Below are 24,532 nucleotides of genomic sequence, written 5' to 3'. Positions count from 1 at the left end.
AGAAAAACCTTGTGACCTCCCTAGAGGTCATATTTTTCAATGGATCTTCATGAAAATTGGTCAGAATTTTTCATCTTGATGATATCTAGGTCACATGTGCTCAAAAACTAGGTCACTATGTCAAATAATAGAAATAACGATGTCATACTCAGTTCAACACTGGGTCATATGGGGATAGGTGAGCGATTCAGGACCATCATGGTCCTCTTGTTTATGTGAAATTACCATGGCTGGGTCGAGCATCGATAATTCGATCGCTCGAGCATGACACCTGGTCCCTGTGGATTGATTTACTCTTTTTTGCTTCTGGCTAACTCGAGCAGAGGTGTCAAAATATTTCGCAGCTTCGGCGATCAGAATGGATCGGTTATTTAAAAATTTTCGCACGCTGTGAAAATTGCGTTGTCTATTCCCCGACTATCTTAAATGTTTGTTTGTCGTTATATTTGATCTGATAATGAGATTAATTATTGATGAAAGGTTAAAGAAAAGTTTTATTGATCAAATACTGATCAATTACTATTTGCTTAAGATGAAAGCAAGTATTTTATTACTATTATATCATAGATAACGTTTGTGATACGTTTTTTTTAAATGTCACGGGTTTGTTATTATTATGCATCACCGTTTCCTCTGCAAATGGTCCCGATGACAGTTGATACAATAAAACTTCAATTTTTCTTTGTATGTTGGTCAATGTTTGGGTCGCTCGAAACCATGGATAACTCGAGCATTTTGCTCATCCCCTTGCGACCTCGAGCGAGCGGTGTTTCACTGTATATTTTGATAGGTTTTAAATGTCAAATACCAATTATAGCCAATTAGTGCCTGATAAAAATAAAACAGATCTGCTAGTGTGAACACGGTATAAGTCTTGCAGATAATGTAAACTTTGTCTGCTTGACGGACTTCATTTCATATTTATAATAAAAAATCTATTGAACTGTGACTGCAAAAAATGTGTACCGAGATCTTTTTTCTGATAATTGTTTTATAGCTTATATACTTTTAAAATACATTTATTTTGTGTTTGAAGTTGCATTATGATGTAAGTGATTTTGGCCTGCCTGGTGATGGATTTATACATTACCAGGGTGGCCAGTCCACATGACATACAAGCAGGGAAATAGCTCCATTCAGGCATGGAGGTAGTATAGATGGAGTTAAAGGACAAAAGGGCTTCAAAGGTATACTGTGCGGGCCCCATGGCTTTGCTATACTTTAAGGACCTGTCAATGGGTTAAACAATTAGATGTTAATCACATATCATGTTTCTCATTATGGAGTTTATCCAGTTAGGCCTGATAAATAGTGGGAATAATCTGATACTTGGATCAGGGTGTTGAGACATTTTCTGAAAATTACACTTAAGTAGTCTATTACAACCTGACAACATGTTTTACTTCACATTCTGACCACTGGCACCAGACCAGAAAGAAAATGCTTCTGTACATGTTTTACGTACCTACCCCTAGGTATACTATAAGAACAATGGTCATGAATGGGAAAGTGCACTAACCCATTTTTAGCTCGACTATACAAAGTATAAGGAGAGCTATTATACTCGACCCGGCGTCAGCATTGGCGTCTTTCCGCGTCCCCTCCTTGGTTAAAGTTTTTTTTACACTTTCTCTTTTTTTATCATATCTCAGTAATTACTTGATGGAATTGATTCAAACTTAAAATAGTTATTCCACATCATCACCCACATCATCTGACATCAGGGTCATAACTCTTGCACCAATATTTCATGATTTATCCCCCCTTTTCACTTAGATTTTCAGGTTAAAGTTTTGATGCACTTTCGACCTATCTCTGTTATTACTGAATGGATTTGATTCAAACTTAAAATAATAGTTCAGCATCATCACCCACATTATATGACACAAGGTGCATAATTCTGGCACAAATTCTTAATGAATTATTATGTCTCTGGGGGAGACATATTGCTTTGCCCTGTCTGTCCGTACATCACACTTCATTTCCGAGCAATAACTGGAGAACCATTTGACCTAGAACCTTCAAACTTCATAGGGTTGTAGGGCTGCTGGAGTAGACAACCCCTATTGTTTTTGGGGTCACTCCGTCAAAGGTCAAGGTCACAGGGGCCTGAACATTGAAAACCATTTCCGATCAATAACTAGAGAACCACTTGACCCAGATTGTTGAAACTTCATAGGATGATTGGTCATGAAGAGTAGATGAACCCTATTGATTTTGGGGTCACTCTGTCAAAGGTCAAGGTCACTGGGGCCTGAACATTGAAAACCATTTCCGATCAATAACTAGAGAACCACTTGACCCAGAATGTTGAAACTTCATAGGATGATTGTTCATGAAGAGTAGATGACCCCTATTGTTTTTGGGGTTACTCCGTCAAAGGTCAAGGTCACAGGGGCCTGAACATTGAAAACCATTTCCGATCAATAACTAGAGAACAACTTACCCAGAATGTTGAAACTTCATAGGATGATTGATCATGTAGAGTAGATGACCCCTATTGTTTTTGGGGTCACTCTGTTAAAGGTCAAGGTCACAGGGGCCTGAACATTAAAAACCATTTCCAATCAATAACTTGAGTACCATTTGATCCAGAATGTTGAAACTTCATAGGATGATTGTACATGCAAAGTAGATGACCCCTATCGATTTTGGGGTCATTCTGTTAAAGGTCAAGGTCACAGGGGCCTGATCATTGAAAAACATTTTCGGGCAGTAACTTGAGAACAACTTGACCCAGAATGTTGAAACTTAATAGGATGATTGGTCATGCAGAGTAGATAACTCCTGTCGATTTTGGGTTCACTCTGTCAAAGGTCAAGGTCACAGGGGCCTGAACATGGAAAACCGTTTCCAATCAATAACTTGAGAACCTCTTGACCCAGAATGTTAAAACTTTATAGGATAATTGGACATGCAGAGTAAATGACCCCAATTAATTTTGGGGTCACTCTGTTAAAGGTCAAGGTCACAGGGGCCTGAAAATGGAAAACAATTTCTGGTCAGTAACTTCAGAACCACTCAACCCAGAATGTTGAAACTTCATAGGATGATTGCTCATGCAGAGTAGATGACCCCTATCGATTTTGGGGTCACTCCGTTAAAGGTCAAGGTCACAGGGGCCTGAACATTGATAACCATTTCCGATCAGTAACTTGAGAACCTCTTGATCCAGAATGTTGAAACTTCATAGGATAATTGAACATGCAGAGTAGATGACCCCTATTGATTTTTTGGTCTGTCTATTAAAGGTCAAGGTCACAGGGGCCTGGTCATGTGAAATCATTGCCGGAATATAACTTGAGAACCACTTGACCTAGAATGTTGAAACTTACTAGGATGATTGGACATGCAGAGTAGATGACCCCTATTTATTTTGGGGTCACTTGATCAAAGGTCAAGGTCACAAGAGCCTGAACAGTGACTTGAGAACCACTAGGCCAAGAGCGTTGAAACTTAGCGGGATGACTGGACATGCCAAGTAGATGATCCCTATTGCAGCCAACCATCAGTGTCTCTTTGACTTTCGCTCCTGACCCCTACTGACTTCTTGCCTATACCACTTTGCATTGGGGGAGACATGCGCTTTTTTGCAAAAGCATCTTCTAGTTTCCCTTTTTTACTTAGAATTTAAGGTTAAAGTTTTGATGCACTTTCACTCTACCTCTGTTATTACTGAATGTATTTGATTCATACTTGAATTAGTTGTTCAACATGATCGCCCACATCCTATGACACATGGTGCATAACTCTAGCACCAATGTTTCATGAATTATTCCCCCTTTTTAGCTCACCTGTCACAAAGTCACAGTAGGTCAAATAATAGAAAAACCTTGTGACCTCTGTAGAGGCCGTATTTTTCATTGGATCTGTATGAAAATTGACCAGAATGTTCATCTTGATGATATCTAGGTCAAGTTAGAAACCGGGTCAACTGCAGTCAAAAACTAGGTCAGTGGGTCAAATAATAGAAAATCCTTGTGACCTCTCTAGAGGTCATATTTTTCATGGGATCTGCATGAAAATTGGTCAGAATGTTCATCTTGATGATATTTAGGTCAGGTTTGAAACTGGGTCACGTCCGATCCAAAACTAGGTCAGTAGGTCAAATAATAGAAAAACCTTGTGACCTCTGAAGAGGCCATATTTTTCATGGGATCTGCATGAAAATTGGTCAGAATGTTTATCTTGATGATTTCTAGCTCAAGTTCAAATTGGGTCAAGTGCGGTCCAAAACTAGGTCAGTACGTCTAAAATAGAAAATCCTTGTGACCTCTCTGGTGGTCATATTTTTCATGGGATCTGCATGAAAATTGGTCAAAATGTTCATCTTGATGAAATCTAGGTCAGGTTTGAAACTGGGTCACGTCCGGTCCAAAACTAAGTCAGTAGGTCAAATAATAGAAAAACCTTGTGACCTCCCTAGAGGCCATATTTTTCATGGGATCTTCATAAAAATTGGTCAGAATGTTCATCTTGATGATATCTATGTCAAGTTTGAAACTGGGTCATGTGCCTTCAAAAACAAGGTCAGTAGGTCAAATAATAGAAAATCCTTGTGACCTCTCTGGAGGTCATATTTTTCATGGGATCTGCATGAAAATTGGTCAGAATGTTCATCTTGATGATATCTAGGCCAAGTTTGAACTGGGTCACGTCCGGTCCAAAACTAGGTCAGTAGGTCAAATAATAGAAAAACCTTGTGACCTCTGTAGAGGCCGTATTTTTCATTGGATCTGCATGAAAATTTATCAGAATGTTCATCTTCATGATATGTAGGTCAAGTTTGAAACTGGGTCACGTGCAGTCAAAAACTAGGTCAGTAAGTCAAATAATAGAAAAACCCTGTGACCTCTGTAGAGGCCATATTTTTCATGGGATCTGCATGAAAATTGGTCAGAATGTTCATCTTGATGATATCTAGGTCAGGTTTGAAACTGGGTCATATGCGGACAAAAATTAGCTCAGTAGGTCAAATAATAGAAAAAACCTTGTGACCACTCTAGAGGCCATAGTTTTCATGGGATCTGTATGAAAGTTGGTCTGAATGTTCATCTTGATGATGTCTAGGTCAAGTTTGAAACTGGGTTACATGCGGTCAAAACTAGGTCAGTACGTCTAAAAATAGAAAAACCTTGTGACCTCTCTGGAGGCCATATTTTTCATGAGGTCTATATGAAAATTGGTGAGAATGTTCACCTTGATGATATCTAGGTCATATACAAAACTGGGTCACATGCCTTCAAAAACTAGGTTATTATGTCAGATAATAAAAAAAACCTTGTGACCTCTCTAGAGGCCATATTTTTCAATGGATCTTCATGAAAATTGGTCAGAATTTTTATCATGGTGATATCTAGGTCAAGTTCAGAAGTAGGTCACATGAGCTCAAAAACTAGGTCACTGTGTCAAATAATAGAAAAAACGACATCATACTCAGTTCATGTGGGGGCAGGTGAGCGATTCAGGACCATCATGGTCCTCTTGTTACTTAGAATTTCGGGTTAAAGTTTTGATGCACTTTTAAGCTCACATGTCACAAAGTGACAGTGTGAGCTTTTGTGATCGCGCAGCGTCTGTCGTCCGTCATCAGTCCGTGCGTGCGTGCGTCCGTCCGTGCGTAAACTTTTGCTTGTGACCACTCTAGAGGTCACATTTTTCATAGGATCTTTATGAAAGTTGGTCAGAATGTTCATCTTGATGATATCTAGGTCAAGTTCAAAACTGGATCAACTGCAGTCAAAAACTAGGTCAGTAGGTCTAAAAATAAAAAACCTTGTGACCTCTCTAGAGGCCATATTTTTCAATGGATCTTCATGAAAGTTGGTCTGAATGTTCACCTTGATGATATCTAGGTCAAGTTCGAAACTGGGTCAAGTGCTATCAAAAACTAGGTCAGTAGGTCAAATAATAGAAAAACCTTGTGACCTCTCTAGAGGCCATATATTTTATGGGATCTGTATGAAAGTTGGTCTGAATGTTCATCTTGATGATATCTAGGTCAAGTTTGAAACTGGGTCACGTGCTATCTAAAACTTGGTCAGTAGGTCTAAAAATAGAAAAACCTTGTGACCTCTCTAGAGGCCATATTTTTCAATGAATCTTCATGAAAATTGGTCAGAATGTTCATCTTGATGATATCTAGGTCAAGTTCGAAACAGGGTCATTAGGTCTAAAAATAGAAAAAACAATGTCATACTCAAAACTGGGTCATGTGGGAAGAGGTGAGCGATTCAGGACCATCATGGTCCTCTTGTTTACTTTATGATAGTTATATAGTAAATTCTGGTCAAATTTCACTTGTCTGTACAAGCTTTGGGACAACCTTGGCAATACGGACAATTGAATTTGCCGCCCCTGTAAGCATTGCCTAGTGGACCTCTAGCAAGTTTGTTCAAATCATGACCCCGGGGTAAAAATTTACCCCGCCCCAGGGGTCACTTGATTTTACATAGGAAAATCTTAAAAAATCTTCTACTCAAAAACCAGAAGCCCTAGAGCTTAGATATTTGACATGTAGCATTGCCTAGTGGACCTCTACTAAAGTTGTTCAAATCATGACCCCGTGATCAAAATTGACACCACCCCAGGGGTCACTTGATTTTACATAGGAAAATCTTCATAAACTTTCTAAAAATAAACCAGAAGGCCTAGAGCTTAGATATTTGACATGTAGCATTGTCTAGTGGACCTCTACAAAATTTATTCAAATCATGGCCCTGCCCCATGGGTCACTTGATTTTACATAGGAAAATCTTCAAAAATTTTCTAAAAATAAACCAGAAGGCCTAGATCTTAGATATTTGACAAGTAGCATTTCCTAGTAGACTTCTACAAAATTTGTTCAAATCATGACCCCTGGGGTCAAATTGACCCAGGCCCAGGGGTTACTTGATTGTACATAGGGAAATCTTCATAAATTTGCTAAAAATAAACCAGAAGGCCTAGATCTTAGATATTTGATATGTTACATTGCCTAGTAGACTTCTACAAACTTTGTTCAAATCATGACCCCGGGGGTAAAATTGGCCCCGCCCCATGGGTTACTTGATTGTACATCGGAAAATGTTCCAAAAAATTTCTAAAAATCATCAGTTTGACATTTGAAACATGTAGCTCATATTACTCAGGTCAGCGATCCAGGGTCATCATGACCCTCATATTTAATAAACTGAAAATAAGGCATATTTTTTAGCTCACCTGAGCACAAAGCGCTCAAAGGTGAGCTTTTGTGAAGCCCTGTGTCCATTATCCATCGTTGTCTGTCCATCCATTGTCCATTGTCAACAATTTGACTGTTAACACTCTAGAGGTCACAATATTGGCCCTATCTTAATGAAACTTGGTCAGAATGTTACCCTGAATAAAATCTTGGACGAGTTCGATATTGGCTCATCTGGGTTTAAAAACTAGGTCACCAGGTCAGATCAAAGGAAAAGCTTGTTAACACTATTAGAGGACACAATTTTGGCCCAATCTTAATGAAACTTGGTCAGAATGTTACCCTCAATAAAATCTTGGACGAGTTCGATATTGGGTCATCTGGGGTCAACTAAGTCTAGAGGTCAAATCAAAGGAAAAGCTTATTAACACTCTAGAAGTCACAATTTTGGCCCAATCTTAATGATGTTACTCTCAATAAAATCTTGGACGAGTTCAATTTTGGGTCATCTGGGGTCAAAACTAGGTCACCAGGTCAAATCAAAGGAAAAGCTTGTTAACACTCTAGAGGTCACAATTTGGCCCAAATTTAATGAAACTTGGTCAGAATGTTACCCTGAAAAAAATCTTGGATGAGTTCGATATTGGGTCATCTGGGGTCAAAAACTAACTTGGTCAGAATGTTATCCTATATAAAATCTTGGACAAGTTTGATATTGGGTCATCTGGGGTCAAAAACTAGGTCACCAGGTCAAATCAAAGGAAAAGCTTGTTAACATTTTAGATGTCACATTTATGACTCTTATCTTCATGAAAAATTGGTCAGAATGTTTATCTTGATGATCTCAAGGTCCATTTAAAATCTGGGTCATGTAGGATCAAAAACTAGGTCACTAGGTCAAATCAAAGGAAAAGCTAGTTTACACTCTAGAGGCCACATTTATGACCATATCTTAATGAAACTTGGTCAGAATGTTAATCTTGATGATCTATAGGTCAAGTTTAAATCTGGGTCGGGTGTGTTTAAAAACTAGGTCACTAGGTCAAATCAAAGGAAAAGCTTGTTAACACTCTAGAGGCCACATTTATGACTTAATCAGAATGTTAATCTTGATGATCTTTAGGTCAAGTTTGAATCTGGGTCATGTGGGGGCAAAACTAGGTCACCGGGTCAAATCAGAGGAAAAGCTAGTTAACACTTAAGAGGCTACATTTATGACCATATCTTAATGAAACTTGGTCAGAATGTTGATCTTGATGATCTTTAGGTCAATAGGTCAGGTGAGCGATACAGGGCCTTCATGGCCCTCTTGTTTAACCTAGTACATTCTAACCGACATTTTATATGATTAATTTAATATATATATCCTACATTTTGACCATTTTAATTACTTTATTAGTATGGTCACACATGTCTGTACAATATACAAAGCTAGACCCATTTCAGAGAACAAATTAAAGAATTAATATGATAATAAAGTTTCCTTTTAAAAAGGAAAGGCTTGGCTGGTTTTGGTCTAGTCTACATAACTGGACAAGTGGGGGTAGGGGTCATTACATAAGATTCTATGCAAAACATGATTGCGATTTTCTACTTCTGTTCTCATGGGAATGCCAGTCTTAACTTTAGAGGCAAGGGTATTGAACAATTCTTGGCATTTTGGGTTTTGAACTACTCAGGTGTCCAACCTCCATATAAAATTTTAAGACTCTAGCGCAAAGCGTTCTTTCTAGTTATTGGAAGGAAACCAATTTCCTTTACTAGGCCCGAACACAGAAATATAAACACTGATACACAAAATACAGTGGTATTGTGAAAAAAAAAAATGGTTTAATATACCTTGCAGAGCTACTTCCTTAACTTGTTTTAATAACACCCCTACAACAATAATAGAACCAACCATAATAGTCCTGTCAAAAATTGAGGGCAAAATGTCTTTTGAGACACCTTTTGGCAGGTTACATCCTTTCAGGGGGGTGTTCTCTAACAAATTTCACAACTGCCCGTTAAATCTTTTTACAATTACTACAATGGATAAACGTAAACTCAGTCATGAATAATGTAAACATCAAAATTGAGAAGTTGTCAATTTATCATATTTTTTAGTATATTTAATATATTCATATTGCTGTACACCCCCATTTTAATAATAGACAAACAAAAGAGCAACTGCATCGGAAAACTTCCAATATTTCCGCATTGCGCAGCTTACGTCACAGGTCACTTGTTCCTGCAACCAATCACTGAATTCGTAACATATTGATCTCGGTTTGCGGCAGCTTCCCGGCTTTTCGTATCATACTAACACACACTTGGGTACCAAAAAAAACAAAAACAATACACAGGCTTGGAGCCATAGCTCCAAGTCAAAAAGAAATAAGTGGAGGTCATTTACCTTCCAAGAGAGATTTCTCTACTCACATTTGCTTACTGTAAAATCACATCAAAATCACACTGCACTCATATTACAATTGTCTTTCACTTCACCCCTCTCATTTTTTTTATGGAAATGTGAAGAAATACTTCCACAATGAAATCTAAACAAAAACCATCTTTGATTTAGACCTCTGTGGCTCTAATAAGTGAAATCTTTGTGTCCAATAACCTGTATGCCATTATGCGACTAGACCAGATGGCTCCCATGCTGGTTCCTTTAGTATAGTTGGGCCATTTTAACACAAAAAATGAATGAACTTGCACTGAAGATAATGCATTTTTGCCTTTGGAGTTCAATTAGAAAAACTCTTAGAAAACTTCTTTTCATGAACCGCTTTATCAGTTTTTAGCTCATCTGTCACATAGTGACAAGGTGAGCTTTTGTGATCACCTTTCGTCCGTCGTCCGTCGTCATCCATGCATCCGTCCGTGCGTGCGTCAACAATTTCTTGTCTGCACGATAGTGGTTTCATTTATGATTTTATTTTAACCAAACTTGCACACAACTTGTATCAACATAAGATCACGGTTCCTTTCTTGAACTGGTCAGATCCCATTATGGGTTCCAGAGTTATGGCCCCTGAAAGGGCCAAAATTAGCTATTTTGACCTTGTCTGCACAATAGCAGCTTTATTTTTGATTTGATTTTTACCAAACTGGCACACAACTTGTATCACCACGAGATCTTGGTTCCTTTCATGAACTGGCCAGATTCCATTATGGGTTCCAGAGTTATGGCCCCTGAAAATGGCAGAATTAGCTATTTTGACCTTGTCTGCACAATAGCAGCTTCATTTATGGTTTTATTTTAACCAAACTTGCACACAACTTGTATCACCATAAGATCTTAAGGTCAGTAAGTCTTGAAATTTGGAACACTCAAAAATGGTACATTGGTGGGCGCCAAGATCACTCTGTGATCTCTTGTTTTAAAATCCTGCTATTGCTTATGTTATTGTTATTTAGTGTTGAGCTTTTCTATATCTTATTATTTCTCCCAAATGATCATTTAATATGATTTTTTAACCTAGTGCATCTAACCTTTGGGACATTTAATATAATTAACCTATTATCCTATATTTAACCATACTTCCACAAACAAGTAATTATTAAAATGGTCACACATGTCTATATAATATTTTGTATATATTTTATATAAAATTGACAATTTTCAAGGAGCTGTCACACCAAGCTACCCAGTTAAAATTAATGGTTTATTACCATGGTAGTTAATGGTTTACCATGGTAGTTCATGGTCATGGGGCAATGGTTAACCATGGTTGACCATGTGCTGTAATTGGCACCACGGCCATAGAACATGGTATCAGACCATGGTCAGCCAGGATTTTTAACCATGGTCGACCATGGTAATCGACTGTATGTGTACCATGGTAGTTCATGGTCATGGAACCATTGTTGGCCATGGCTGTGGTAATTGGCACCATGGTCATAGAACAAGGTATCAGACCATGGTCAACCATGGTTATGGACCACAGACAACCATGGTTGACCAAGGTCCACGACCGTGGTGATTATTGACTATCAAAAACTGCATAAATATGAATTTCAAAGGGTTATGAAAATACATGACAATTGCAGTCTATATCTATTTTTGCAAGTCAAGTCATTTATTTGTCATAAAAGATGACAACAAATTATAATCAGACTATGAAAGTTTACCTTTGAATCGGTCTATAAATGCAGGAAAAGTATTCTATAACTAGGAAAACCTTTGGAGCCAAAATGCAGTCAGGCGTCTTTGATGCATTGTAAAACTTGACAGGTGTGAAAATCACTAACATGACCATGGTAGTCCATGGTCAACCATGGTTAAAAAAAAAACATGGTCAAACTACTGATCGTCTTTTCTGACCATGGTTGACCATGGCCAATCTTATCTCACCATGGTTGACCATGGTCATGTCCATGTTTTCACCATGGTGTTTGATGGTTGACCACGTTAGTTTATGGTCAACCATCAAAACCTGTGGTGACCATGGTCAACATTTCGTCTGGGTAGACCCATTTCAGAACCTTATTTTAACCCTTACCTTGCTATATTTCTGTAATGAACTTGTCCATCTTCCAATTTGGACATTACCATTAACTGTTAAAAGGGGTGCATACCAAAAAAGATACTGACTGAATAGTGAACAGTGCAGATTATGATCAGACTGCATGGATGTGCAGGTTGATCATGACCTATACCTGCACTGGTAGCGAAAGCAGAACCAGTCATGTCCGGCATGGTAAGGGTTAAAGAATATGATAAAACTGATAGAAACTGAAGAAAAATGTACGAGTCATTTATCATCTAATTTTAAGAGAGATTTCTCTTCTTACATTTGCTTTAAAAAATCACACTGCTGTAACATGGTAGTACTACTCATACTACAATAATCTTTCACTTCACCTCTTCCATTTTAAGGTTGAAACCGTGAAGTGGTTGAGACCTATAACTACAGCATTTCGGAGCTTACAAGAATATCATACTGACAGTTTTCACTGAAAGACAGATGAATCCGCCGTCCGAGAAGCATAAAGGCTTTTACCCGTTTTCAGGCTAATCGACAGATATTTGTTATTGACATAAACTGTTTTCTGAACATTGTTCTACAGTCCATTGATATTTTCATTCATAATTACATAAATACAATAAGGTTAAAGAATGCGTTATTTCACATGAGAAAATATGTTTTTTTGTGCACGAAAATATGCCGATAAAAATAGTTCGAAGTGTTTTATAAAGATTTCTCTTATTTAGCCTTAAATACTCTGACTTCATCAGTCTTTGCTCTGTTTGAGAAGGAAAGGGACATAATTATACAAAATTTGAATAGCCTCAGGAGTTATCCCCTGTGAACAAAACACAGGGTCTGAACGCTGACTAGAAAAAAACAAGCTTTTGAAAAAAAACAGACTTAGCTAAACAATTACTTAAGTTTTTTCGTGAAATTGGGGCCAGATATAGATGAAAAAGTCAACATTGAATGCCGTGACATGAAGGGCAAAAACAAGCATTTGAAATAACAGACTTTGTTATAAACCAATTACTTATTATATAATTTTTTTTTCATGAAATTGGGGCCGGATATAGATGAAAAAGTCAACATTGAAGACACATGAAGGGCAAAAACAAGCATTTGAAATAACAGACTTAGCTAAAGAATTATTTAAGTTTTTTCCATGAAATTCAGGGGCCAGGTTAACTGGTCTTTGTTTTGTGCAGCATTGCCAATGTTTTTTCCCTGGTTGGCCTTCCTCAGGAGATTAGACAGGTGATTGTTGTCACTGAAAACTGTATAGATTGATCGGCTCCTTTAGTAGAAATTTAAAAAGAAACCCAGAAAATAGTGACTCAGTATATTATGTTAAATTGGTTTGTCATTGAATAAAAAATGTGTTTTGAAATCAAAATTAGCTGGAAAAGTTATTCCAAAACCAGTTTAAAGACCCACCACAACCTAGTGACGTACATTTTCCACCCACATGAAAATCATTCTGATAACACTGGTATACCAGATGACAGGTGGACAATTCGGGACCTCCCTAAATTAATATGTTTTCACAACTTCATCTGCGGACATAATGAATCAATCTCTTTTCAGTATAGTTTTAAAAACATAGATAAACATTTTATCTTACCCTGCAGAAACAAAATGTCGGCTAAACTTGGCTTAATGCATCAGACACTGTGCATACTGCTATATTCATTAAATAAAATGATTACACATTAAACACATTTTCTTGGCCTAATATAATGTCACTGTCAACTTGAAACTAGATATTTTCATTTCTCATTTTTGATCTATAATTACTATCATGAACATACAAAAGATACAGTTATTCTGAGGTGCTTCTTTAAGTATAGGACTTACAGTGCTGTATGCATTCTACATAATAAGGTTTGAACTATCAATTCCATTCTATTGAGTTACTTAAGTCAAGCATATTGCAAGCAAGGTTTTTTTAATTATACAATGAATCAGGTACTACTTGTTGATCTAATTATGTTTTCTGCATTGAACATGTTGGCCTTGGTGCTTGTAATTTTAGTAAGGCTTCACTGCTCGTCCTTTGTTCTGTTGAATGGATTTCAGGTTTGACCAGATTTCTATAGATATATAGATCTATGTGTTCAAATTGAATACACTATAAGTACATGCGCATATTCATTCTTCTGTCACAGATTTTATGAACCAGGATATTTTTTGACTTACAGTTCATGATCATTGTGGGAAAACATACAAGCAACAATCTGACTAAAGTACATCTCCTATTACGCTATGCTTAGGATCTGAGAACTAGCTATTGATAGCCTCGTTCTGACGACCCTTTCGCTAGCCAATCAGAGCTTACAACATTTTGCAAATCAGTTAGCCTTTATTTTTGATATTTACAATTCTTGTAGCGTAAGGTGTCAGATAGCTGGTTAGCTCAGTCGGTAGGCCACTTGCTCTGTAAGCAAGGGGTCACGGGTTCAAGCCCTGGATTGACTGCTCATTTTTCTTACTCTTTGACATTCTAACAAGTCGTCTGATTGGTTCAAATAAAAACAGATTTGCAAAAATAAAAATAGCAATATTGGAAATCCAAAATATACAGAAGACGAATGTGAATGGGTCAGTCTCAGATCTTCGTTTAGAAGATCAAGTACTTTAGTCAGATTGGATGAGCAAATGCAATTTGGATATTTTCCTAACGGGTTAGATTTTGATAAATTTTAGCTCAAGTCAGCATGAAGTGCTCATGCTGGGCTATTGTGATCACTCACTGTCTGTTGTTTGTTTGTCTTTGTTCAACACTTGAAGCAGCATCTCCCCTGAAACCATTTGAAGGAAGCTGTTCACCATTCAGTCAGTATCTTTTTGGTATGCACCCCTTTTTACAGTTAATGGTACTGTCCAAACTGAAAGATGGACAAGTTCATTATAGAAATTTAGCTGGGTAAGGGTTAACATATCTCTTCATTTACATATGATTTTCTTGTACTGTAAGTAAAAGTGTTACAGTTTTGTTGACTAATAATTGAAATTCTATTTTTCAGTACACTTGATAAAAGAAGAAGCCAATAGAAATACAGTAACTGGTAAGTTGTGCTCATGCAACTATAAATCGGCAATTTCCAAGAATAATTCCATACCTTTTCCGAGAAATTTATCAAGCTGCTCATTTGTTTGTTTGCAAAAAACATTCATTCTTCTTGAATAGAAGGACTTCAAAGTAAAACAGTTAGCAGATAACAGACATGAAACAATTTCAAACTAATAGTTGTCTTTGTAATAAGGTGGGAGCAGTAATTCAGGCGATTTATTTTAATTTCTAGACATGATGTGGCATTTCTCAAACAGTTATTGCTGAAACAATGTCTAGACAAGTTAAGGCCATACCAAATTGGATTTTGTGTGTCGTTCCCCGCCCCCTCCCCAATCCAAGAAAACAAAATTGTCAAGCATATGTAAAAAGTGTTTGACCCAGAGTCATCAAACTTCACAGGATTGTTATTAAGCATATGAAGATTTTAATTGGGATCTCACATAGCCAAATTTTGACTTAGTCAAAAATATGCATAAAAAAGGCTACAAGTTCGTGTCACATGTATCTCAGAAAATAATTGACCTGGGATTATGAAACATTACAGGAATATTACTCAGCATGTCGTGTTGTGCACCCAAGGTTTTGTTAGATATTTCATTCATATCGACCGAAGTTCTGGCCCTTAACTTAGTAAAAATATGCAGAAGTAGCATAAAAGTTTGTGTCTCACATATCTTAAAATGTATTTGACCTAGTGTATGAAACATAATAGGAGAATTGTCCAGCATGTGAAATTGTGCACCTGGAGTTTTGTTTGGGATTTGTGTTGGTCAGACCAGAGTTATGGTCCTTAATTAAATCAAAATATACATAATGGGCATACAGTTTGTGTTGCATGTATTTCAAGATGTACTTGAATTAGTCATAACACATTACAGGCTCATTATATAGCATGTGAAGTTGTTCACAGGGTGTTCTGTTTGGGATTTCACTCTGCCAGACCAGAGTTATGGCCATTGACTTTATGAAAAATACACATAGAGTGCTTTAAAGTTTGTGTTGCATATGTCTTAAAAAGTATTTCACCAAGAGTCATGAAACAATGTACAGTGTGACAGGAAGTTGGGGCACCTGTGTTCTGTGGACACACATCTATTTGTTTATCATGGACATTTTTGGATACTTTATCTTAGTAATTAACCTATAAAGGCAGGAAAAGAAACAAATGATAAATAGAGCACTAGATGCAATATGTTCTTTGTCCCCTTCACTTTACAGGATTTTAACCAGCTTTTTGTTGTTAGATTGGGAATGGCCTTCCAGCAGATGGGCAGGTAGTTTTTGTTCAGACCCTGTGTTTTATTCACAGGAGATAACTCCTGAGGCTATTCAAATTTTGTATAATTATGTCCCTTTACTTCTCAAAACACTAGATAATGATTGGTCAGAATATATAAGAGAAATTATTAAAAAAAAATATTTTTTTTTTTTAAAAATATCTTGTAGGTAGCCAGACTAGTGGGCAGGCAACTTCAAACTGAATTCTCCCAGTAAATGATTATATACTGTTACTGAACTTGGAGTTTATCAAGTTGACATGGAATGTTTTCTAGTCTACTGTGGTTTAAGGTCTCTGTTACTGAAAAGTAGAACAGTAATGCTAATTTTAGGAAAGATAATATCATATTGCAAATATTGAAACTTGTTATGTTGGAATTATCGGAAAGAAAAGATTAGAATTGTATCTTGGGCCACACGGGTCACGGTCACTGTTACGTAAAGTTGAAAAAAATGTTTCTGTGAATAAGGAGTACCCTACTGGGTTTTGGTGATTGTAGGATTGCACTTTTTAGTCTGTCATTCAGTCAGTCTTTTCACATTTTCATGTCATCCATCAAGTGATTTTAATATGACTTTCCACAGATGTTCTCCATAAGGTGACAATATGTTATGCATAACACCCAGATTCCTAGCTCAAAGGTTAAGGTCACACTTTGAGGTCAAAGGTCCCCAAGTATTTTTCTGTCCAGGCCATTACTATCTATTGAGGGATCTTAATATTACCTAGCAATACTGTTCTCCATCATAAGTTGATGTGCCTTGTGCAGATTCCAGGTCAGTAGCTCAAAGGTCAAGGTCAGTTTTGATGTCAGAAGGATAACATGGTGTTAACGGCCACAACATAACTCTACCATCATTCAAGGGATTTTAATATTACTTGGCACAAATGTTTCCCTTAGTGAGACAACTTGTCATGCACAACACCCAGACCCCTATCTCAGAACTTCAGCATCAAAAAGACCTAGTAGTTATCAGTATGTAGTTATCAACACCTCAAAGAACAGTTTTTTCCTTATTTTAAAATACTTTTACCCTATAAAAATGTTAGTTTTACTATATCTTTTAAATATATTTTATACATGGAAAATCTGTATATTTAAAATGAGCAAAAATTAGCCTGTAAGTCATATTGAATTCTGAGGATGGTATACTACGTACAGTCTGGCTCACATGTGCACACCAGCCTGATAAATGTTCGTGTTTTGTCTTCATTGTACCCCACAAAAACAAATAGGGCTGTGAATCGTCAGACAAGTGGCGATCCGATCCGATCCGCGAGTCGGGGCTGACGATTCACAGATCAAACCATGGATCCCCAGCAACAACTTATAGTGATACAAAAATGCAAGCCTGTTATTTTTGTACTGTTTTCTTTATGGAATCTAAGCTTTGCAGTTCTCATAGTGCTCAGTTTAATAGTTTTGACCTTTGTTTAATGTTTTGCTCATTAATTAGTCAGGTTTCGCGGGTGGACTTCTGTAATGTCCGGCCATTCTTGCAGATGAACGATACGACGTCGGTCTTTAATAATCACAATATTTAGTAACAGTTTCGCATTTTTTGATAAGAAAATTTTATTTGTTGGACAGAAATTTTGTATCTAACTTTTTATTGAATTTAATTACTTAAATGATGAATGTTTATTCGCTGTTTTGACAGATTCCGTATTAATTTTAGTTCTAAAATAGGACTGACGCTAACTCTACCTAAGACATTTGTTTACATCCGGTTTAGAATCTAAAAACGAGTAATCGTCTTAGATGTGCAAGAAAATTCATTGAAGACGTTTAATGTGGCTTTAATTTAATTTTATTGATAGAATTTTACAAATTGCATGTATTAATGAAAAAGATCGCAATTCAACGATCTTGACAATGACGAATATCCGTACTCGAACTTTTGGTCAAACTCGTGGATATCCGAGTACTCGGATACTCGTTACAGCCCTAACAACAAAGTTGTAAGGCGGGGTATACTGGTTTCAGTTTGTCTGTCTGTCTGTCCGTAGACACAATCTTGTGCACACCATCTCTCCTCATCCCCTTGACACAATTTAATGAAACTTCACACAAGTGATCAGTAACAACAGTAGTTGTGCATGGGGCATGTTAGGTTCTTTCAACAACAAAAATTGCAGAGTTATGGGACTTTGTTTCTTGTTAACATACTACATATATACAGTCTGCATATATGCATATATGCAATCTTATGCAGGCCTAATCTTCCGAACCCTTGCACACAATTTAATGAAACTTTAATGAAACACAAGTGATCAGTACCAACCCTAGTTGTGCATGGTGCATGTTATGTTCTTTTAGATAAATATTCTGCATAGTTATGTGACTTCATTTTTTGTTAGCTCACCTGTCACAAAGTGACAAGGTGAGCTTTTGTGATCGCGCGGTGTCCGTTGTCCGTCTGTGCGTCCGTCCGTCCGTGCGTGCGTTAACTTTTGCTTGTGACCACTCTAGAGGTCACATTTTTCATGGGATCTTTATGAAAGTTGGTCAGAATGTTCATCTTGATGATATCTAGGTCAAGTTCGAAACTGGGTCACGTGCCTTCATAAACTAGGTCAGTAGGTCTAAAAATAGAAAAACCTTGTGACCTCTCTAGAGGCCATATATTTCACAAGATCTTCATGAAAATTGGTCAGAATGTTCACCTTGATGATATCTAGGTCAAGTTCGAAACTGGGTCACGTGCCATCAAAAACTAAGTCAGTAGGTCTAAAAATAGAAAAACCTTGTGACCTCTCTAGAGGCCATATATTTCACAAGATCTTCATGAAAATTGGTCAGAACGTTCATCTTGATGATATCTAGGTCAGGTTTGAAACTGGGTCACGTGCCATCAAAAACTAGGTCAGTAGGTCAAATAATAGAAAAACCTTGTGACCTCTTTAAAGGCCACATTTTTCATGGGATCTGTATGAAAGTTGGTCTGAATGTTCATCTTGATGATATCTAAGTCAAGTTTGAAACTGGGTCACGTGCGGTCAAAAACTAGGTCAGTAGGTCTAAAAATAGAAAAACCTTGTGACCTCTCTAGAGGCCATATATTTCATGAGATCTTCATGAAAATTGGTCAGAATGTTCACCTTGATGATATCTAGGTCAAGTTCGAAAGTGGGTCACGTGCCATCAAAAACTAGGTCAGTAGGTCAAATAATAGAAAAACCTTGTGACCTCTCTAGAGGCCATATTTTTCATGGGATCTGTATTAAAGTTGGTCTGAATGTTTATCTTGATGATAGCTAGGTCAAGTTCGAAACAGGGTCATGTGCAGTCAAAAACTAGGTTAGTAGGTCTAAAAATAGAAAAACCTTGTGACCTCTGTAGAGGCCATACTTGTGAATGGATCTCCATAAAAATTGGTCAGAATGTTCACCTTGATGATATCTAGGTCAAATTTGAAACTGGGTCACGTGCCTTAAAAAACTGGGTCAGCAGATCAAATAATAAAAAAACCTTGTGACCTCTCTAGAGGCCATATTTTTCATGGGATCTGTATGAAAGTTGGTGTGAATGTTCATCTTGATGTTATCTAGGTCAAGTTCGAAGCAGAGTCATGTGCGGTCAAAAACTAGGTCAGTAGGTCTAAAAATAGAAAAACCTTGTGCCCTCTCTAGAGGCCATACTTGTGAATGGATCTCCATAAAAATTGGTCAGAATGTTCAGCTTGATGATATCTAGGTCAAGTTTGAAACTGGGTCACGTGCCTTAAAAATCTAGGCCAGTAGGTATAAAAATAGAAAAACCTTGTGACCTCTCTAGAGACCATATTTTTCATGAGATCTTCATGAAAATTAGTGAGAATGTTCACATTGATGATATCTAGATAAAATTAAAAACAGGGTCACCTACCTTCGAAAACTAGGTCAATAGGTCAAATAATAGAAAAACCTTGTGACCTCTCTAGAGACCATATTTTTCTATGGATCTTCTTGAAAATTGGTCAGAATTTTTATCTTGATAATATCTAGGTCAAGTTCAAAACTGGGTCACATGAGCTCAAAAACTAGGTCACTATGTCAAATAATAGAAAAAACAACATCATACTCAAAACTTGGTCATGTGGGAAAAGGTGAGCGATTCAGGACCATCATGGTCCTCTTGTTACTATACTGTATACATACAGTCTATATACATACAATCCACATAATATGCAATCTTGTGTGCGTCAAATTGCAATGTACTGTGTCAGTGCATGCTGGGGGTACATTCATCACATTTAGTGATAGCTCTAGTTGTTACTTCTATTAAATATGGCCAGTAACATTTTTTGGTAGTTTATTATGACTTACACTGTCACCAAACTATCAACTTGTATAATTGTTGAAAACTTGTGGCAGTGTGCAGGCTTTTAATATTTCTCTGAAAGCATGTTCAAGTCCTTCATGAACAAAAGTAGACTAGAACAATGGTTAAAATAAAAACACACAGCTACTTCAAAGGACTTTAATGTGTGGGCCTTTGTGTAATTTTTATTTAGGTCGAGCTCTTGAAATACTACTCAGGAAATTGAGATGAACAAAAACAACATTTCCTTTTCTCCTTTAGTACTTACTTCCTGTTATTGTGTCTGATATACTTTCTATAGCAATACAAAATAGTTGTGTAGTGTATTGAATAAAATCGTTGTACAGCAGATATAGGTATTACATCATTCTGTCACATAGGAATTACTTTATTTTCTTATATAGGAATACTTTATTTTACATTGGAATTACTTTATTCTCTAATGTAGGAATATTAAAATTTTGTTTGTTCTCTCATGTAAGTATTACATCATTCTGTAATGTAGGAATAACTTTATTTTCTTATTTAAAACATTTTATGTTATGTATATAGGAATCACTTTATTCCCTAATGAAGTAATTACTTTATTCCCTAATGTAGGAATACGATTGTTCTCTTATGTGTGTATTACTTCATTCTGTCATGTAGGAATTACTTTATTTCCCTGACCCCCTCCCCCTATCCCATCCCCGACCAAAGTGAGAGCTAAATAGGAATCACTTTATCCATCTGTCCATGTCTCGTCCTGTCCCGTTTTTGGAACCCATAAAGCTTGTAACACATTTTTAGGCTCGTAAGACAAGTTCAGTTTTAACTTTGTTTTGAGAAAATTCAGAATGCCACTTTATTCACTTTGAAAATGTCCAAATATTGACACTTGAAACCTCTTCAAGAATTGGCTTGAAACTTCACACAAATCTTTAAAATCATAATGTTTGGTTTATATATAAAGTTCCATAACTCTGCCAGCCCAATGTGGTTCTTAGACAGTTTGTGTATTAAAAGACAAGTAGAGTCAGTATCTTATCCTTGCATGATCACAATATATGAATAACATGGTCTAAACATTTGACTTTTATGCATGTCTAAGTTTCCAGCCAGTATAAAAGTTATGATTTCATACCTCATATTTTTCTGATATATAACCAAATTGTTTAGTCCTTTTTGGTGCACCATTAGAACCAAATCAAATCAAATCCACAACTCTCCCATTGCCATAGCCCCTGGTGCCATATTGAGACATAACCAAATCATTAAGTCCTTTTTGGTGCACCATTAAAATAAAATAAAATAAAATCCATAACTCTTCCATTGCCACAGCCCCTGGTGTCCGCATGGTTTGTAGACACCTGCTAAGGATTCTTGGCTTAAGCTGCCACAGTCCCTGGTGTCAGCTTTGGTTTGTAGACACCTGCTAAGGATTCTTGGCTTTAGCTGCCACAGCCCCTGGTGTCAGCTTTGGTTTGTAGACACCTGCTAATAAGGATTCTTGGCTTTAGCTGCCACAGCCCCTGGTGTCAGCATGGTTTGTAGACACCTGCTAAGGATTCTTGGCTTAAGCTGCCACAGCCCCTGGTGTCAGCTTTGGTTTGTAGACACCTGCTAAGGATTCTTGGCTATCTTATATCTGGAGTTACCCTTGTCAAATGTTTATTCATTCTTCTTGAAGTACTCATGAAGGATTCATGACTTCTTCATGAGGAGACTTCATGAAATCTCATGACAAAAACATGAAGTGCAAATGAGACAAATGCATCAGCAGCTCATGAAAACAGATTCATGAATTATTCATGAAGTGGTAAATGCATTAAAAATGCATGAAATTAAGCATAGCCTGTGTTCATGAAGAATTCATGAAGTTTGTATTTATTAATCTTCAGGAAGAATTCATGAAAATATTCCTGAAAAAAATACTTCATGAAGAATTCATACATTATTTTGTTCTTTATTTCAATGTCTCATTTGCACTTCATGTTTTTTCCGTGAACACTTCAAGAATAAATATTGTTATAACTTCATGAAGACATTTTGTGCTTTTCTTGAATACTTCATGAACAATACAAAACATTATAAAAGGACTTCTTTGCGTTAAATGATACAGTAATCCATCATATTTTCAGTTACTAAATAATACCTGTACCAATTAAGTAGTATCCATGCACTTGTTATTAAGAGCCGAGATAATGTATTGAAATTCATGAAACATAAATTTTGATTTTCATGAAAAAAACCCAACAAGTTTCATGAACTTGTCAAGGTAACCTGGTAGGAGTGTAACACTATGAAACCTGAGAGATCTGCATGTAATGGAATTCTTTAAACAATATCAGTATAGCTTGATACAAGAAAAATTCCTGTAGGTCAATTTAATTGTTGTTCAGTTAGTGGCTAGAGATTGTTTTAGTCTCTGCTGAGTCACTGAGACAATGACATTTTCCACACTCAACAAATGACATGTTGAGTCAAACAGTAAACTAGAGTGGGATTGGGAGCATAATAAGAAGTAAACAATAATTATTGCTGTATAAAATACAAAAATGTATAATTTACTTTAATCTCAAGATTGACATTCAGATAAAATACTAGCTTTGTTTCATGGTCATGCAAACATTTTAAAAGGATTTTATATTTTTTAAAATGAACAATTTATGACGACACATTAATTACTTATTTGATATTCAGTATACTCATGTTCCTTTTAAACCATTCCTTACTGTAGTATGATAAATATTTCCTTCTCATTTGCTGCACAAACTTCTCAAAAATTGCTGAATCACAATCATGTGCAAACAATTTCCCAGCATGCAACAAAATAATGGAAACTGATCATGTGACATTATGAATTTAATGTTCATGAACATTCATGAACAGTTCATGAACTTATTCATTTATTGTAAAAGGAAAACCTAAGTTTTCTGTTTAATGAATTAACAGTTCAGAAACTCCTAATTGGGTTAAGGAACTGGTACTGACTAGGAAAAGGTTTTGAATTTTAGTACTTTTAATGAATCATAGATGACTTTTTAGCTCACCTGTCACTTTGTGACAAGGTGAGCTTTTGTGATCGCGCAGCATCCATCGTTTGTGCGTAAACTTTTGCTTGTGACCACTCTAGAGGTCACATTTTTCATGGGGTCTTTATGAAAATTGGTCAGAATGTTCACCTTGATGATATCTAGGTCAAGTTCGAAACTGGGTCATGTGCGGTCAAAAACTAGGTCAGTAGGTCTAAAAATAGAAAAACCTTGTGACCTCTCTAGAGGCCATATATTTCTGATGATATCTGGTCAAGTTTGAAACTGGGTTACGTATCAAAAACTTAGGTCAGTAGGTCAAATAATAGAAAAACTTGTGACCACTCTGGAGGGCACATTTTTCATGGAGTCTTTATGAAATTGGTCAAATGTTCAATGATGATATCTAGGGTCACAGTTAAACTTTACTGTAAAAACTAGGTCAGTAGGTCAAAAATAGAAAAACCTTGTGACCTCTCTAGAGGCCATATATTTCAAAGGTCTTCATGAAAATTGGTCAGAATTTTTACCTTGATGATATCTAGGTCAGTTCGAAATGGGTTACTGCTCAAAAATAGGTCACTAGGTCAAAGTAATAGAAAAACCCGTGACTCTCTAAGGCCTATTTTTCATGGGATCTGTATGAAATTTGGTCTGAATGTTCATCTTGATGATATCTAGGTCAAGTTCGAAACTGGGTCACGTGCGTCAAAAACTAGGTCGTAGTGTCTAAAATAGAAAACTTGTGACTCTTTAGAGCCATACTTTTTATGGATCTTCATAAAATTGGTCAGAATGTTTCATCATGATGATATCTAGTGTCAAGTTCGAAATGGGTCACGTGCCTTCAAAAAGTAGGGTCAGTAGGTCATATAATGAAAAAACCTTGTGACCTCTCTAGAGGCCATATTTTTACATGGATGTGTATGAAATTTGGTCTGACTGTTCATCTTGATGTTATTTAGGTCAAGTTTGAAACTGGGTCAACTGCGGTCAAAAACTAGGTCAGTAGGTCTAAAATTAGAAAATCTTTTTGACTTCTCTAGAGGCCATATTTTTCAATAGATCTTCATGAAAATTGGTCTGAATGTTCACCTTGATGGTATCTAGGTCATTTTCGAAACTGGGTCACATGCGGTCAAAAACTAGGCCAGTAGGTATAAAAATAGAAAAACCTTGTGACCTCTCTAGAGGCCATATTTTTCATGAGAACTTCATGAAAATTAGTGAGAATGTTCACC

General features: G+C 36.6%; 1 protein-coding gene across 8 annotated transcripts in view; it reads left to right on the top strand.

Moving 5' to 3' along the window:
- The window catches only part of LOC123533706 (uncharacterized), a 363,176-nt gene that overhangs the window by 77,016 nt on the left and 261,628 nt on the right, over window positions 1-24,532 (top strand). For 6 of the 8 annotated variants that reach the window (XR_008366543.1, XM_053520291.1, XM_053520290.1 and 3 more), the window contains one exon: window positions 14,646-14,687. The gene's annotated coding sequence lies outside the window, so the exon portion shown is untranslated. Of the gene's footprint in view, window positions 1-14,645; window positions 14,688-20,611; window positions 20,755-24,532 lie in introns of those variants that run through there. The other 2 variants (XM_053520292.1, XM_045315496.2) reach the window with 2 other exon arrangements.

This window comes from Mercenaria mercenaria, chromosome 12 (assembly GCF_021730395.1).
Source record: "Mercenaria mercenaria strain notata chromosome 12, MADL_Memer_1, whole genome shotgun sequence".
Classification (NCBI taxonomy): Eukaryota; Metazoa; Mollusca; class Bivalvia; order Venerida; family Veneridae; genus Mercenaria; species Mercenaria mercenaria.
Note: the sequence above shows the minus strand (reverse complement) of the source record. Positions and strands in the feature narration are given on the sequence as shown.